We start from the raw sequence: 14,943 nt of genomic DNA on the forward strand, positions 1-14,943 counted from the left end.
CTCTTACAGCCTCTGTTTTCTCTGTTGTCAGGGGCCACTGCTCCACCCAGACGGGCTGTTCGGTTTTCCACACTAACTTGTGGTGACGAAGCCCCTCTGAGGCAGTGGCCCTTATGCTAAATTTTTCAACCCGATCCCCATCTGGGCAAGGGCGTCTCGCCCTAACAAGGGGCTTGCTACCCCATCTGCTACTAGTATGGTCACTACGGCCGTGAGGAGCTTCCCTGCCTCCTCGTCCATGACTTCGAGTTTCACAGGGCAAGTACTAGTCCTCGTTTGTTGTTCTCCTCCTACCCCTATTATACGCTTTCCCATGGCAAGGGGCCAAGTTGGTGGCCACCGTTCGAGTGGCATCACTGTGACATCTGCCCCGGTATCCACTAACATTCCCAGGCATATCCGTGCCGGGCAACTCGGCTCTTGTGGGGTAATCATCACTGCCGCCATGGGTCTCTCGTTACAGCCTATGACCAAGGCCACGCGGGGGCTGTAACCTGCAAATCTTGCTGGTTCTGCTCCCCTGCCTGAAGTTTCACTCCCCCTTGGCCCGCTATGGTGGGCCAAGCTTCTGGCGCTGGCACCATGATGGGGGCCATTTGACTCACAGGAGGCGCGAATCCCCCTCGCTTCGCCCTCCTTTGGCCGTTTCCCGGCTTTGTGGTTGGACAATCTCTTGCCAGGTGTCCTGGCTTCCCACACACCCAGCACCTCCCTACTGGGCGTGCTCCTCCTCCATTACGTCCTCCCCTTTCTGCTAGCGGGCACCCAGCTTTAAAGTGCCCTTGCCGTCCACACAAGTGACATCTCGGCCCCACCCCGGCCGCTTGCACCAGCACCCTTTCTTCGCTTCCACAGTCAGGGTTCTGGCAGACGTGCGCTCCCGCACCGCCATGCTGATTCAACGCCTCCTGGCGCAAGACATGCCTGATGGTTTGACCCAACAGCGCCCCTACCGCCAGGGTGCGGAGGATATCTTGTGTTTGCGGATTTGCTTGATTTCAGAGGCAATCCATAAGGACTGCCTCCTTGGCTGCTGGTGGCAATTCTGATTCTATAATAGCCTTCTGCAACCTGTCACAAAACGTTGTAAATGGCTCTGCTAGTCCTTGCTGTATCTTTTGCCAAGGTTCTGCTTTTTTCTCATACCTGCCCACTTCGCTATACGCTTTGTGGGAACTCTCTGTTACCGCTTGCAGCTCCCTGCCCCTTAATTCTGCTGCTTGCAACTGCGGGGTTTCCAGTCCTTGACTTCTGCCAGTGAGCCGGTCAAGGGTGGTCCCTCTCAGCAGGCGGCCCGGAACTGCCGCCGCTTGCTGTACGAGGGCATGGCAGGCACTGTTCATCGCCTCCTTCCAAAGTATGTACATTGTGGGAGCCAATATTGCTTTCGCCAACTGCTTAGCATCAGAGGGTGTCAACGGCGCTGCATGCGCAGCATCCAGCAGCAATCCTACTCCTTCGTCTTTCAGCCCCTTTTCTCTAATTTCTCGCCATAAAGTTCGCACTAGCTTGGCATCTATCGGCGTCCACTCCACCCCTCCTCCTGGAGCTAGTCGGACAGGGAATATCCCGGGCATCTCTATCCTTACTCCATCGAGGCTACAATCTCTGGCTATCAGCCGCCAGTTAGGTAACTCGACTGACTGTCGCTGGGGCGCCCCCTTCGTTAAGAGTCCTGTCTGCCGCCGAGTTACTTCCCCTAGTGCGCGCATAGCCTGCTGCAGCTGCCGCAGCACGTCCTCCGGGGACCCCTCCGGAGCTGCAGCGCCCCGGACGTCCTTTTTTGATGGTCCCTCTCCTCCCTCCTTCTGATTGGTCCTCCGAGTCCCTGCTGCCTTATGCCTCTTTTTTGCGCGCTGCAGGGAAGCTGCCCCCTCTTCCACATGTGGGCATCGGTTTCTCCCCCAATATCTGATTCGCTGCTACTCGAGGTTGTTCTATACCCACCCTGTCCTCCCCTCCAGGCACCCCAATCCCCCTCCTCGTCCGACTCCCATCTCAAGGGTTGCCCCGGGAGCCAGTCTCGAGGGTCGGGCAGAGGGCGGTGCCGCTGCCGGCGCTGCTTCCGGCGCTGGTCATCCTTCTCCTTCCGCTCCGTCCGCTGCCACGTCACCCTCCCCGCGCGCAGGCACCTGCGCCTGCGCCAAATCATCCCAGGGGTATGCGGGGGGGGGGGGGGGGGGGGCATTCCAAGGGTCCTGCTGGCTCAACAGGGAACGCCGCCGCTTCCCGATCCGCCTCTTTGGGAGCCTCAGACTGAGTCGCTGGCCAGGCTACTCCGTCCGAACTCTCCCCTTCTTCCCCATCCCCCGCGATGCTTGCCCCTGTCTGTGTCCCCACTGCCCCTCCTGGGTCTATTTCCGGGCTACTGTCGCCTGTAGCACCGTGCAGGCACCGCCGCGCCTGCCGCCACGTCTCCTGATCATCCCGAGATTTCAATAGTAACCGGTGTATCTTTCCCCAGAGCTGTATGTACTGGGTTTTTCCCCATCATAGCCCTTTCGGCTAACTCCTCTTTAATTCTCACCCACTTATCTTTATTAAATATGTCTGCGGGACTTCGTATGAGCCCCTGCGTAATCATCCATTGGATGGCCTTTGAGGTAGGCGCCTTCGAAATCGAAGTTCCATATTCCTCCCCAATCCCTTCAGTACCTTTACGACTGATTCCATGGCGCGGCCGCCATCCTGCAGCTCCCCGTCCCGCCCCTGCGTGCCTCAAGCTATCTTTTCCCCCCGGCGAACTTGCCATGTCGCCCTGCCGATCACGTCGGGGTCACCACTTGTTGCTGTACGCTTCTACGGGAGAACTTATCTTGGGCCGCATATCTCCGGGACACAGGGCTCTACCCACCCTGGGGACAGTGATGCACAGACGTCAATGTGATGGATACAAAATGTCCGTTTATTTAACTGCGTCACACGCTTATATAGCTCTTGCGCTTCCTGTTCCTGCCACTCCTATGGGGAGGAGTCTATCTTTCCGTCACAGCCCGTGATCTTCCGGTCGCCGATCCCTGTCTATTCCCCTACACTTCTTTTTGAATGTGAATGCATTAAAAATCAGTTTGATTACAGCAAAAAGAAAGTCATAATGCTATCTGCCACAAATCTTCGTGTAGCACCGTATGAAGATGCTCTTACAGAACACATGATGGATAATGTTGGCACAGGAGCCTTGATTTCCTTTGCTTTGTTGTAAAGATACTGTCAAGTATGTAATCGCACGTTGTTTATTGCACAAAGCCAAAAATGCTCTGGCAAAAAGGACTGGTATCAGAATGCTAACACAGTGCAGGTGGATTGTGGAAGAACAACCAAAAGTATCTGAATGTGGATTTTCTTCAACAGTCAGTCCAGCAAGGACAGGTGCTGAGAACGCCCAGTAGCTGCTTGCTCATTGAATAGTGAAAACTGTTCATTAAAATCTGTCTAACTCGTTGGCGCCTGCCATTGTTGTGAGGAAATCAGACTTCTGGTGCCAAAAGATTGTGCTACATGTTGAAATGGTTTAATGTATTTAAACTCTGGTGAGTAATCTCCAAGAATGAAGTCAGCTAACCAATGCATTAGAAAGTAACACCTGCTTATAATAAGCTATCATTGCAGACTGCCTATGGATTTATACTTGGTTGAAAAAAAACTTGCCTGCTTCTTTCTTCAGTGGTAGAGTGTAGCACAGTAAAAGGATGGAAAAACTGAGACAACTTGTTGTTATTCCTTATGCTGGGAGTTCCTTGAAGCATGGTATGAAAAGTGATTCTTGTCACTGGGGTAGATCCATGTTTATAGCATGTCTAGTAGCACTTGACTGTAATTCACAGTGACATTTACTAGCAATAATTTCGTGCATATTGATGGCAAACGTACTTAGCAATTATCTGAGCAGATTGTTCGGTGGATGTTCTTGATTAGGAAGGTAATTGTGTGTGGTCTGCTGGGGAGAGCAGGGGATGGTGGCAGGAAACGAGCTCTTCCTTGGCTCTCCCCGCTCAGCCGTGGCTCGAGTCCACTGCTGCTTTTGTCTTGGGTTTCCAGTTGGAGATGGTCCTGGTGACCTGCTTCAACGGGTTGGGGTTCGTAACGTGCTGTGTTTACATAGCCATCATTTTTTGCTCCTAACAAATCTTTGCACAGGTTTTATTGAACATATATAGAATATGGTAATAAAGTGAATACCTGCCATATAGCTTTTATACTTAGCTATAGGAAAAGTGAAGTATCATTAACGGTGTGTAATAAAATGCTGTTGTGTTAGAGTGTATTAAAGTGAGCAGAAAAAGATGAAATGTTTTTGGTTTGTATTCTCATAATTAAGTCAAGAGTAGCTTTCTTGATTTTTGTTTTAAATTATTTGGAAACTAGAGCATGCCTTGTTATTGTGAAGTTTACACAAATTTATTATGACTTTAGTAAAAGTTGTACATACTTAACACTATCTTTGAGCTTGCTTTTTAAAAATTTAAGTTCTTCTTAATTATCCTTGCTTCTTTTAATTTCCCAGAGCTTGATGCTATTTTATGATTTTTCAATTGTGAGCATGACAAAAAAAACTTATACAATACATTATTTATATTATATAATATAATAAAACATGCATATAGATAAAAGCTTTAATACAGTGTCTGAATTTTGAAGTACTGTTTGGTTATTTTCTTAATGGCTGGTGAATAGTTATTGGAAAGAACAGTACAACCAACCAACACCACAAACAACTTCTCTCTTCTGTGATCTGTTTTTGCATGCCTCGGTCACTCACACAGCCTTCTGAGAAAAGGTAATGGTTTTTTTCAGGATCCTCTTAAAACTCCTTTGGAAATCACTGTCTGGTGGTGTTTGTTTCCCTGTTTAAACTATGAGCACCACTTTTTTTTTTTTTTCTTTCCTTCTAGTCTGAGAATATATCCTAGCACCATGTTCTCTGAGTTAAAATACAGCACCTGGGAACTCAGGGTGTGTAACTGCAGTGTCAGCACATCAGGCTGTTCACGCTACTGTCAGTCAGAGCATCAGCACCTGCTCTGTGATATTCAGTATGGCAGGTAGAAGCATATAGTGTATGACAGTAATAATGTATGGAAAATATCCTTGTCACCTGCTGCTCAGCAATATGTCTTGTATTTTGACAAGTTATGTATATGATATGGTCACTATTGTTTATTCATGATTTTTGATAACTGTCTTATCTGGAAGAATTCTCCTCCCAGGTTTTGCAATTCATATGCTTGAACTTGATTGCACAAAAGCTGTGCAGTTGTGCTTTGTGTCATTAAATCTGATTATCAAGGTTTTTCATTTTGCAAAAAGTTTGAGTGCATGGATATGTTGTAGCCTATCATTATAAAGTTGTAATGAACAAATTGCAGAGGATTGAGTCCCCACTACAGCATTGCTTATTGATTTGCTTCAAGAATAGTCCATTAATAGGAGTTTGTTCCTTTTGGCAGTTTTCAGATGGTTCTTTAGCCCAGGAAGTGCAACCTTTGCCTCTTCATCTGTAATTGGGAATTTGCATACAACTTGGGAGGATATTGCACAATTTTGATTGTAGGAAAATCCTTATAGAGTCTTGAACCATATTCTTTAAGATTCTGCTAAAAAATCCTGATAATAAATCCTAAGCTGGACTTGGTGTATGCTGATCTGAAGCTGGCGTTAGTCTGGCTAACGCAAATCATTCATCTTTTGGTGAGGCTTCTGCTGTCTGTATACCATAATTTCTGTGTGTTCTGTAACTGTCCTGTGATTGAGGTGTAAGAGAACGTAGGTTGTGTATTGTATTCCAAACCGAACCGTCAATTCATTCAACCTCTTCCCTGACCTGTAGTAGAAAAGTTAATTCGTTCTCTATAGAGAAGTTTTTATCACCAGGCTGCTAGGGACTGTATTTGATGTGTTATAGCAAATGAGAGGACATAGAGGAGGGAATAAATAACAATACCTTTACTGCAATCCTTAAATGATTTTGTGAGTGTTCAGCTATCATATAAAGGAAATGAGGGATGGAAATTAGTTTATGTACTCACTGTTAATACTCTAAAGGGAAAGTTGGAAGCTTTTGAGAGTCCTCAGAGCTGAAGATCAAACCACAAAACCCAAGGAAGCATTAAGTCTGCTGGTTGTGTAATGGATTGAATGAATGAGGCTTTAGGAACTGTTTTACGAGCAACAAATTATTTCCTTACTGATGTCCAGGTTCTATCCTGTCTGTAGGAGCAATAGGGCAGAAAAAGAAGTAACATCTAAGGTGAGGCTATACTTTGCTATGCCTGAATATCTTATTAGTGATAGGTACATCCAGCTGCTACAGCAGCTCACATCAGGTTGTGACAATGTAGTAGATAAGTTCTTGAGACGAAAGACTGTTTTACTGTGTTAGAACCTGTGTCATGGCCAAGGATGGAGCTGGGCTGGTTTTACTAGAAGTGGAGTATCCTGGCATGTATACTTTCCTCTGGATAAGCCATTTTGCCTGTGTAGTGTCTGCTAATGCAGTGCCTGTAATGTGCATAGCTTTGAAAAAGTTAAACGCAAAGTATTATTTTTTCTATTAAAAAACCCCCCACCAAACAACATAACCCAAACCAAACAAGCCCCACCAAAAAGCCATAAAAACCCCAGTGCAAGTAATCCATGTGTTTGAGGACTTAAATATAGCTGATGAAAAATGGTGCTTCAGCATAACTGGACATTTTATAAACTGTGTGCGTTTGCAGTTCCTTCTGTGCTGCCAGAGAGTTTAGAAGATGCAGAGAGATTAATCTCTCTGCAAGTCTGCTCTAATCTTATCTGGCCAGATTCACCCTTTACTTATTTTCCCCAAGGCTTTACATGTCTTTGATCCAAGTATGTGATCTATTAATGTGAATGAGTATTGTGTGTGTTGTTGTTATCCTGCTATTGAAAATGGCATTTTTTATGAAAACACAGCGTTCCATGTTTATAGCTCTCTCTCACGTTATAGATTTGGCACCCATCCACCTCATTCTCTTGGCAAGACAAGAATTAAACAAGAATGCATGTGCCCCAATGGGGAAAAGGATGCATTAATTATTGTAGTGGAATGACATTGGTTGCAGCAATTTAGCTTTTTTTTTAAAAAAAAAAAAAAAGGAAGAAAAATAGTTTGAGAACAGAGCAGGAAATACTAAATCTTCCATTCTACATGATTGTGCTAACCCAATATTTTCTTGCTTTATTTTGAATGTCGTATGGGGGAAAAGCCTTAATTCCTATTCAAATAACACTATCTCTTCAAATGAGTTGTGTATATAGCATGGTGGAAGAAACGATGTTCTTAAAATGCACTCTCTTTACTTTTTTTCATCCAATACCCTCTTTCCTCTTCCCTTTCCTCGATTGTCAAGAGAAAAAAATTAGGTACCTTTTGGGAACTAATAGCAGTCTTGCTCTATGAGCATTTTCTAGATTCAGAAAACCTTAGGAAACTGTCACGTTCAAGTTACTTTAGAATACATTATCTGGGCTTTATTATTGGCGGTGGTTTCTGTCTAAGGTTAAATACTCCTACCAGTTCTTGGTCTTTACTAACAGAGGCTGTATTGTGTTACTCATGGGGGATTCTACATAGAGGAAACCATGTTTCCGTGATAAAAAAAAATTATTTCCCTTAGAACGTGCAGTTCACTAGGTGACAATTTTTAACGTGGTTTTAATAAACCGATTGTGGAAAGAAATAGTTTTGTTTTATTATGAATATTCCCTCTGGTGTGCTGCTTAAAACTGAGTTCTGGATTTAAGAACAAACTTGGGTTAAACAGAGTAACACTTCCATAACCTGGCTATAATTTTGTGTTTATTGCAGGACGTATTTATTTGAAAATACAAAATAAACAAGCATTTGGGTAATCATTGTGCTGTAATGCCTATTGGGTAATGCAGAGGGAAAAAATTGTGCCTGGTCTTAGGCCATTCAGCACTATAAACGCCTACACTTCTTTGTGTTGTAGGCTTCTCTTTATAATTTTATTTTGAAAGCAGAAAAAATCCTAATGAGGATTTAGGATTAATAATCCTAAGAGATTTATCTTGTTTTTGAGTATTATATGACAACTTCAAATGGTTTAATAAGCTTTTTCCTCAGTAAGTCTTGCAAGTCTTTTGTTACAGATGCTTTTAAAAATTGCAGTGCTAATGTAAAATACCACCAGTTTTATTGATTAGAATAGTTGAATTTTTAAAAAATAACTTTTAATCATCCCATGCATTTTGTCACATTGTGAATGAGTAGAGAATAATTTCTGCTCACTTCAAATGCACTTTGGAAATTTGTGAATTCTTACTTGTCATTGAAATGTGTAAAACCTCGTCAATAAATAAATGTGTATTCATAAAAAAAAAAAACCCGTGTGTAGATTTAATTGCTTAACAGCAGCAGTGATGTGTACTGTAGGCTGTATTCATTTGACAGATCACAACTTAAAATATTGTTCATTACACGTTAGGCAAATGAAACTGTTTTCTGTCTGTCTCTGCTTATTCTTTACTTGGGATTAAAAAAAGGGCTGGGGAAATACACAGAGTGCAGGGCATTTTGAGAGGAGACTTGAACTGTGGACCAGTGAGAAGTCACTAGTTCAACTGTTAGTAATAACACCATTTAATATGAACTTGGGTAAGTAGTAAAGTAAGGCTTGATGTGCTTAATATTAGCATATTCCTACAATGCCAAAATCTCAATTTATCAAATTGTTATTAGTTATTTGTTTTATATGTAAAAGGCTTGGCATCACCATTTTCTCTGGTGATTATCCCAAGTGCCTTCTATTTCAGGAAACAATGCTATCTTCTTAAACAGGTAGTATTTCACTTCTAGCATTTGTTCCTTAATGAAAATATTGTCTGGATCTATGTGTTTAAATCTATGCTTTCTTTTGGTATTTGAAAATCCAGAAAACCTTTGGTATACTTCTTTTCAGGAACAGAGTGTGAAGACCTGATAGAAGAGTTGCTGTGTTGCCTCATCCAGCTCATTGTTGAAATTCCCCTCCTGTGAGTTGGCTTTTTAATTTTTCTTTTCAGCCTCCTTGTGTAAAATGAGCATTTGAGAGAGCATAAAACTTAGAGTTTAGAGGGGTTATAATGTGTAAATACTTGTATTTGAATGCTCCATGTGATGGTGCAGTACTGATAATGGTAACCTGCTGGGAGTAGCAGCCCTTAATATTCTGTTCATGATCAGCCTCTCACACCCAGTTCAAACCATCAGCAAAAGTTGTCCTGTTTTATTTTGTAGGAGCGTTGATGTTTGATTCAGATACCTCTGTCAGTGCACAGACAGTTACTGCTAACTCTTGGCTAGAAATGGTTGTGCTAATTGTACAGGAAAAGGTACATTGGAGGTGTCACTCCCTCTCTGGGGGCTGCAGCAAGGTGCAAACTAAAGTTCCTCTTGTGCAGTTGTGTGGGTTTTTGAACTGCATGTGCATTAAGTCAGTCGTATGACTTATTATTCTAGTTTCTGAAATACCTGTGAATTGATGTCTGAAGAAGAGAAAAGATAAATGCCTAAGTGGAATGTTTCTGTAGATCTCCAGATTTGTTTACGTGGTTATATAATATAGCATCTGCTATATTTGAGATACCTTGATTCCATAGCTCATTGGGATAGGTGTCATGAAACATACTCCAGTATTACATGAAGAAGAACTTTGTTCTTTAGAAATAAACATATTTTTCCACACCTGTCCTGATAAATTTGAACTTCTTTTTTCCCAAGATAAACTTTACCCAAGATAGTGATGAGTATCTTTTGTCTTAAATTGCATTGTAGTCTGTGCCTAAAAATGTAGTGCCCCAATTAAAGCATCACAGCTTCAAAGAGAGCTTCAGATTATCTATTACAGTGTAGTATATAGCTCTGCTGATGTTTTGGGTTTTGTACTTTGGATTGTTCTTTTAGTTGGAAAGCTGACAAAGATGCAATAGTTATTGAAACATTGCTCTCATTAAACACAACTCTGTCAGCATTACATGAGGGTTTGGGTAGGTAGTGTGTAATGAATTAGTGATATGATTTAGTGTGTCATTCTGCAAACTTCCTGGAACAGATATACTTTCTGTTTGGAGCAGATTAGAGGAGGTACAAAGGGGTGAAAGGACTGCGATATATGGGCAAATTAATAAATCCTGCAGGATTTTATTTTTCTTTCTTGGAAGTCCCAATGTGTGTGTGGAGTCCAATATCATTTATTCTGTTTTTCTGGCAGAAAAAGTTTTACAGGCATAATTGTTCTTAACCCTTTTCAACAACTGAACCTGTCAGCATCTCTATTTCTGTGTGAATGTGGTTGCTGGGAATGGAAGTAGCTGTTGAAAGCACTTAGTTTACTATACAACATAGCGATAATAATGGCTTATCAAAAAAGAAGTTGTAAGGCCTGTCTATAATCTTTAATGTTCAGCTATATCGAAAACATACTCACTTTTCATAAAAGATAGATATGGAAGGTTTTGGGGTATTTTTGTCAAATAAGTTTTCTTAGCTAAATTTTTCCTGAAATAGCATGCTACTGAATTCTTAGTAAGATACTAACACTTTAAAAAGTGTACATTATTGTCTTGTTTACCAGTATAATATGTTTAACAATGTGATAATGCCTTAACTAATGATTTTGACTCCATATCATCGAAGGAGGGAGGTAGGGAAAGTAGGGAAGTAGGAAAGGAGATATGGGAAAAACTTGCATTCTCTAATACACAGTCCAACTCTGTCCTTCATAAAGATGTTAGAAGGCTGAGACGTTTTTTCTTACTGTCATATTAATTTTTTTTCAGGAGAATGATCCAGATTATTTTAGTAGTGAGTTTACTTTTTACTTCCTTCCCTCTCCCTATTCAGATTTACACTATAAATTCTTTCCCTACTTTGTATCAAGGGAGTAGTTGATTTATTCCAGCTAAAGACAGAAATGAAGAAAATTACAAGTCTAGTATGTGAATGTTGGGAAGGACTAGATCGAGTGGAATACATGAAATATTCAAACTTGTAATGATTTCTGTAGCAGGACTTAGGATCACTTGCTAGAGGATAGGCAGCTTTGGCAGCTTATAGTGGCACTGCTACCAGATTGTCTGTCTGTAAAGCTGCTATTAAAGATGAATTTTTGTTGTGACAGAACATTAAAATCTCCATGCTGAGCCTATATTTGAAGCATCATTCAGAATAGCAAAATTTTTGTTAGGAGCATTCAATAGCCTTAACGGAGGATTGTCACAATTAGTGTGTCCCTTGGGTTCTGTAGATGCAGTTTAATGAAGGAGTGGATACAGCTGGCAGCTGCTGTCTAAATATATTGCTTATCTCTTTTTCTCCCTCACTGAAATACTAAGATTATTTTTAAAGTGTGGAAGACCATCTCCATGTCAAAAATGCAGGAGCAGAGGTACCTGTGCAACAGTCCTGTACTCTTTGCTTTTGAAATTGGTCGAAATGTCACATCAGGTGCTTTTTGGTGAAAGCAGTATGCTTCAGAGGTACTATAATTTTTTCCCCTCTCTCTATATAAATTTTATATGTGCTGTCTTTATTTTTTTTGCAAATGTGTTACTGAAGAGTGGACAGCATTGCAGGATGATGCTGTGTAGATACTGGTATGGAGTAGTGAGAAATTTGTGATTATAACATAGATCCTGTTATTCTTCACTGTTGAGTATCATGTTGTGAAGATGTATACATAAGATGACTGGTACTGTTGGGAGGAGAGCTTAGGATACCTGTGTGTGGTATTTTGCAGGCAGGTATGTAGCCTTAACCTGTGTTCTAGACTGACCAAGGGCAAGCGTAAGACTTTGGGCTTGGCATGGGCACCAAGTTTGTGAAGGCTCGAGTCTTTCTGTGGCATGAGCAGAGCTTGGTCACCTCTGAGCTTGCTCTGCGAGAAGCCTTGGCAGAATGAGCTCATGTCTGCCTACAGAATAACCTACAGACATACTTGGAAAATGCAGGTGGGCCATCTAGCTCAAAATTAATAAGGAAGGTGTGAGATGGGGAAGATGACAAATAGTAAGTCTATAACCCATCTCTCCATATTCCTTACTAGGAAATATAACTGAAGAACCAAAATGTGTTGATTTTTGTTAGGAAAGGCTGCAGAGATGTACAGCAAAGCATATCTAGGAGTGTCTCAGAATTGTCTACGATGAATTTAAGGAACTATTTCTCAAAGTTAGGTTGTATTGGGAAAGGCAATTGTTCCTTAAGGTGGTTAACACTCAGCATAGCTAAATTGGGTTGTAGTAGGGACCATGGGATTCTGCAGCATTGTGGCTCTGTATCTGAAAGTTATTAAAAAGATCTTGAATTACCCTTTTGAAAAACAGGCTCTACTGCATTGTACAAAATGCCAAGGAAAAGGGTTTCACATATTAACATTTAATTTTAAGAAATTTTATAGAAACTACAGCATTATTGCTTTTCAACAATTAGACTTGTGCAGTCCCTTATAATGCTTGTGTTACGGTATGTTGATGTTTGATTTATGGCTCCCTTGGGTATTTTATGGATACTCTGCTTTTTCTTTGGTTTTGTTAATGCTAGCACTCAAGGGTGTACATTAATGATTAAAACTGCATAGTCAGCAAAAAGGCGCAACTTCAGGATTTAATTGTATGACTTATGTAGACGCTATTGCTAACATTTTGTTGCAAGATAGAGCTCCCAAAGCTTTAAATTATAAAGGCTTCTTTCAGCAGCTTGTTAAGAGCTGGTATACATAACTGAATATCTGGTTGTTATCAGTACATTTTCACTTCATTAAAAAATATAAATGCATATGGAGGAAAAATGAAATACTGTGATCTAGTTAAATCACTGTTAAGTAGCACCCTGTGGTGCCAGTAGTATTGCATTCCATTATTTTCTGTAGTTACAATTGGTTTGGGTTGTGATCCTAGTTACTTCCAAACTTAAATGTTAACAATGTTTTGACTCATTTAAGGATGTTCGCTATGTTTCCTGGGAGCTTAAAAGTTGAAAGTAGGAGGAAGAAGGGCAACATAATTGATTATAAAGCTCTACGGAATCATTGCAGTGTGGGAACAATGCCATGTATAGCTGATGAGAAATGCCAAGGCTTTTTTTTTTTCCTTGCTAATTCTGAGCAGTGAAGAGGTTAAAAACTGTTTTCTCTCCTATTTCAGGAGTGTCATATTTTAATATTTTTGTTACTTTCAAAACAATAGGTCAGAATAGTGCTTTTTAGCAAAGAACTATTCAAGGAACGTTTATCAAGATTGTAGTAGGTCTAGTATTTGAAGAACTTTTTGACTTCAGCATTTTTGGCAACTTTGCCTAATCATCAAAGGGAAACTTTCATATGTTGAAACTTAGGTTGAAGCTAGCAAAAATATCCAAACTGAAGGAGATTTGTATTGCTGCACTTTGAAGATCCTCAAAGTTTAAGACTATTGTGCTGTGTGTAGGAGGGATCTAATGAGTATAAAGGGTGTTTTATTTGCTGCTGCAGCTGGTGGTGGTGCAGCAAAGAAAAAATATTTATTTATTTGGAATATTTTCTTCATCACTCTTATGCTTTTCTCTTTTCTGATGGCAGATGTGTGGCCTCTTAAGTGTCTAAGGGTCCTAAGCAGGAGAACCTTTATCTGTATTACATATTCTTCTTTCTATTCTAATTCAATTTTTATTTTAGACTTAGTGTTCCTCAATGACATGTCTTTTCACTAGGCTAGCTTTAACTTATGTTGAACTTGCAACAAACTGTCTAATACCAGAGCATAGTATCAGAGGTCTGTACTGTTCATCATACATCATGCTGTATATTCAAGCTCTTAATGGTCTGCTTTCTCTGTTATTGTTTTCAGCCCTGTTTTCACAAAAGATATGGGCTGTGTCTTGCAAAACACCCACTTGCTAGTATTTGGGTTTGGTCTCTGGTCTGGGCAGCAAAGACACCTAGGCACTGAAGTCAAGCAAACCTCTTTTTGGCACCTTAAGAGTTTGCAGACTGTTTCAGATCAGTGGCAGTGACCAGGCTGACAGGCATAAGCCTTTTTTCTCCATTGCCTAGACAAGCATGAGACCTAAAGAGATTGTTGCTACCGCTACATCAGGATGACTGCCGTGAAACCAGCGGCTCGCATTTGAGAAGTGGTGTTACAGAGAGACTGTGGAGCAGGTCTGTCTTTCATGCAGACTGCACGGCTGGAACACAGGACGTGATTCCTGTGGTCTGGCTCTGTCCAGATCTCTGCAATGGTCTATAGTAGCTCTTTGAGCACCTGGGTCATCATCTCTGTGGCTGCTTTTTCCTTGGGGGTTGAAAGCTACACAAGGCCAGTTGTCTGAGCTGTCCATTTTTATGGGTATTTGGACTGCTCTCTTGTGTTCTGTTGTTCGGAAGGTAAGGTCTTTCACTTAGATTTAACAGCTATTGCTAACATGACTTGTTGATATGAAAGCTAAATACAGAAGAACACAGATTCTCTGTGCAACATTTAAAAGTCCTAGACTTTTTCTAATATTTTTAATCTGTAGAGAGAAGAGCTGAATGCCAATGAGGTAAAAATGTACGTAGCCATGAAGTCTGGTTTAGGACCAGGTCTTGGAATAAAGGTTCTTGAACCTAACTGTTATTTTAATCCTTTAGATACTCCCTTCAGAGTATTTTCCACCTTTTGGTCGTTTTCTCACTCTCATTCTGTCTCCCAGTCAGGAATACCCAGTGCAGGGGAGATGCAGTAGGAAATGTCAGAGATGCTCACTGCTTCCACTTGGTGTTTCTTGAGTGCCCCTTTGGGACATCTCGCAAATGTTTGGAGTCAGTTGTAAGGAGCATAGTGCATTATTGTCTGCCACGGTGCATATTTGCCATCGGTGGGTATAAAATTAGGAGTGATTCCAAGAGGAAAGATTATGTTCACTTTGAGTTGTTGGGCTTGTATCCTGAGACTGATAACCAGATA

General features: G+C 41.4%; 1 protein-coding gene and 1 long non-coding RNA gene across 3 annotated transcripts in view; one reads left to right on the top strand and one right to left on the bottom strand.

The window, feature by feature from the left end:
- Nucleotides 1–3,026, bottom strand: part of LOC142049855 (uncharacterized) — a 704,768-nt gene extending 701,742 nt beyond the window's left edge. Inside the window, exon 1 of the long non-coding RNA XR_012657844.1 lies at nucleotides 1,531–3,026. This is a non-coding gene — a long non-coding RNA (uncharacterized LOC142049855). The remainder of the gene's footprint in view (nucleotides 1–1,530) is intronic.
- LOC142049850 (UPF0729 protein C18orf32 homolog) overlaps nucleotides 1–14,943 on the top strand; it is a 170,064-nt gene that overhangs the window by 66,172 nt on the left and 88,949 nt on the right. For both annotated transcript variants that reach the window (XR_012657843.1, XR_012657842.1), the window contains exon 5: nucleotides 8,940–9,012. The gene's annotated coding sequence lies outside the window, so the exon portion shown is untranslated. The remainder of the gene's footprint in view (nucleotides 1–8,939; nucleotides 9,013–14,943) is intronic.

The sequence above is a fragment of the Phalacrocorax aristotelis genome, chromosome W, assembly GCF_949628215.1.
Source record: "Phalacrocorax aristotelis chromosome W, bGulAri2.1, whole genome shotgun sequence".
Lineage (NCBI taxonomy): Eukaryota > Metazoa > Chordata > Aves > Suliformes > Phalacrocoracidae > Phalacrocorax > Phalacrocorax aristotelis.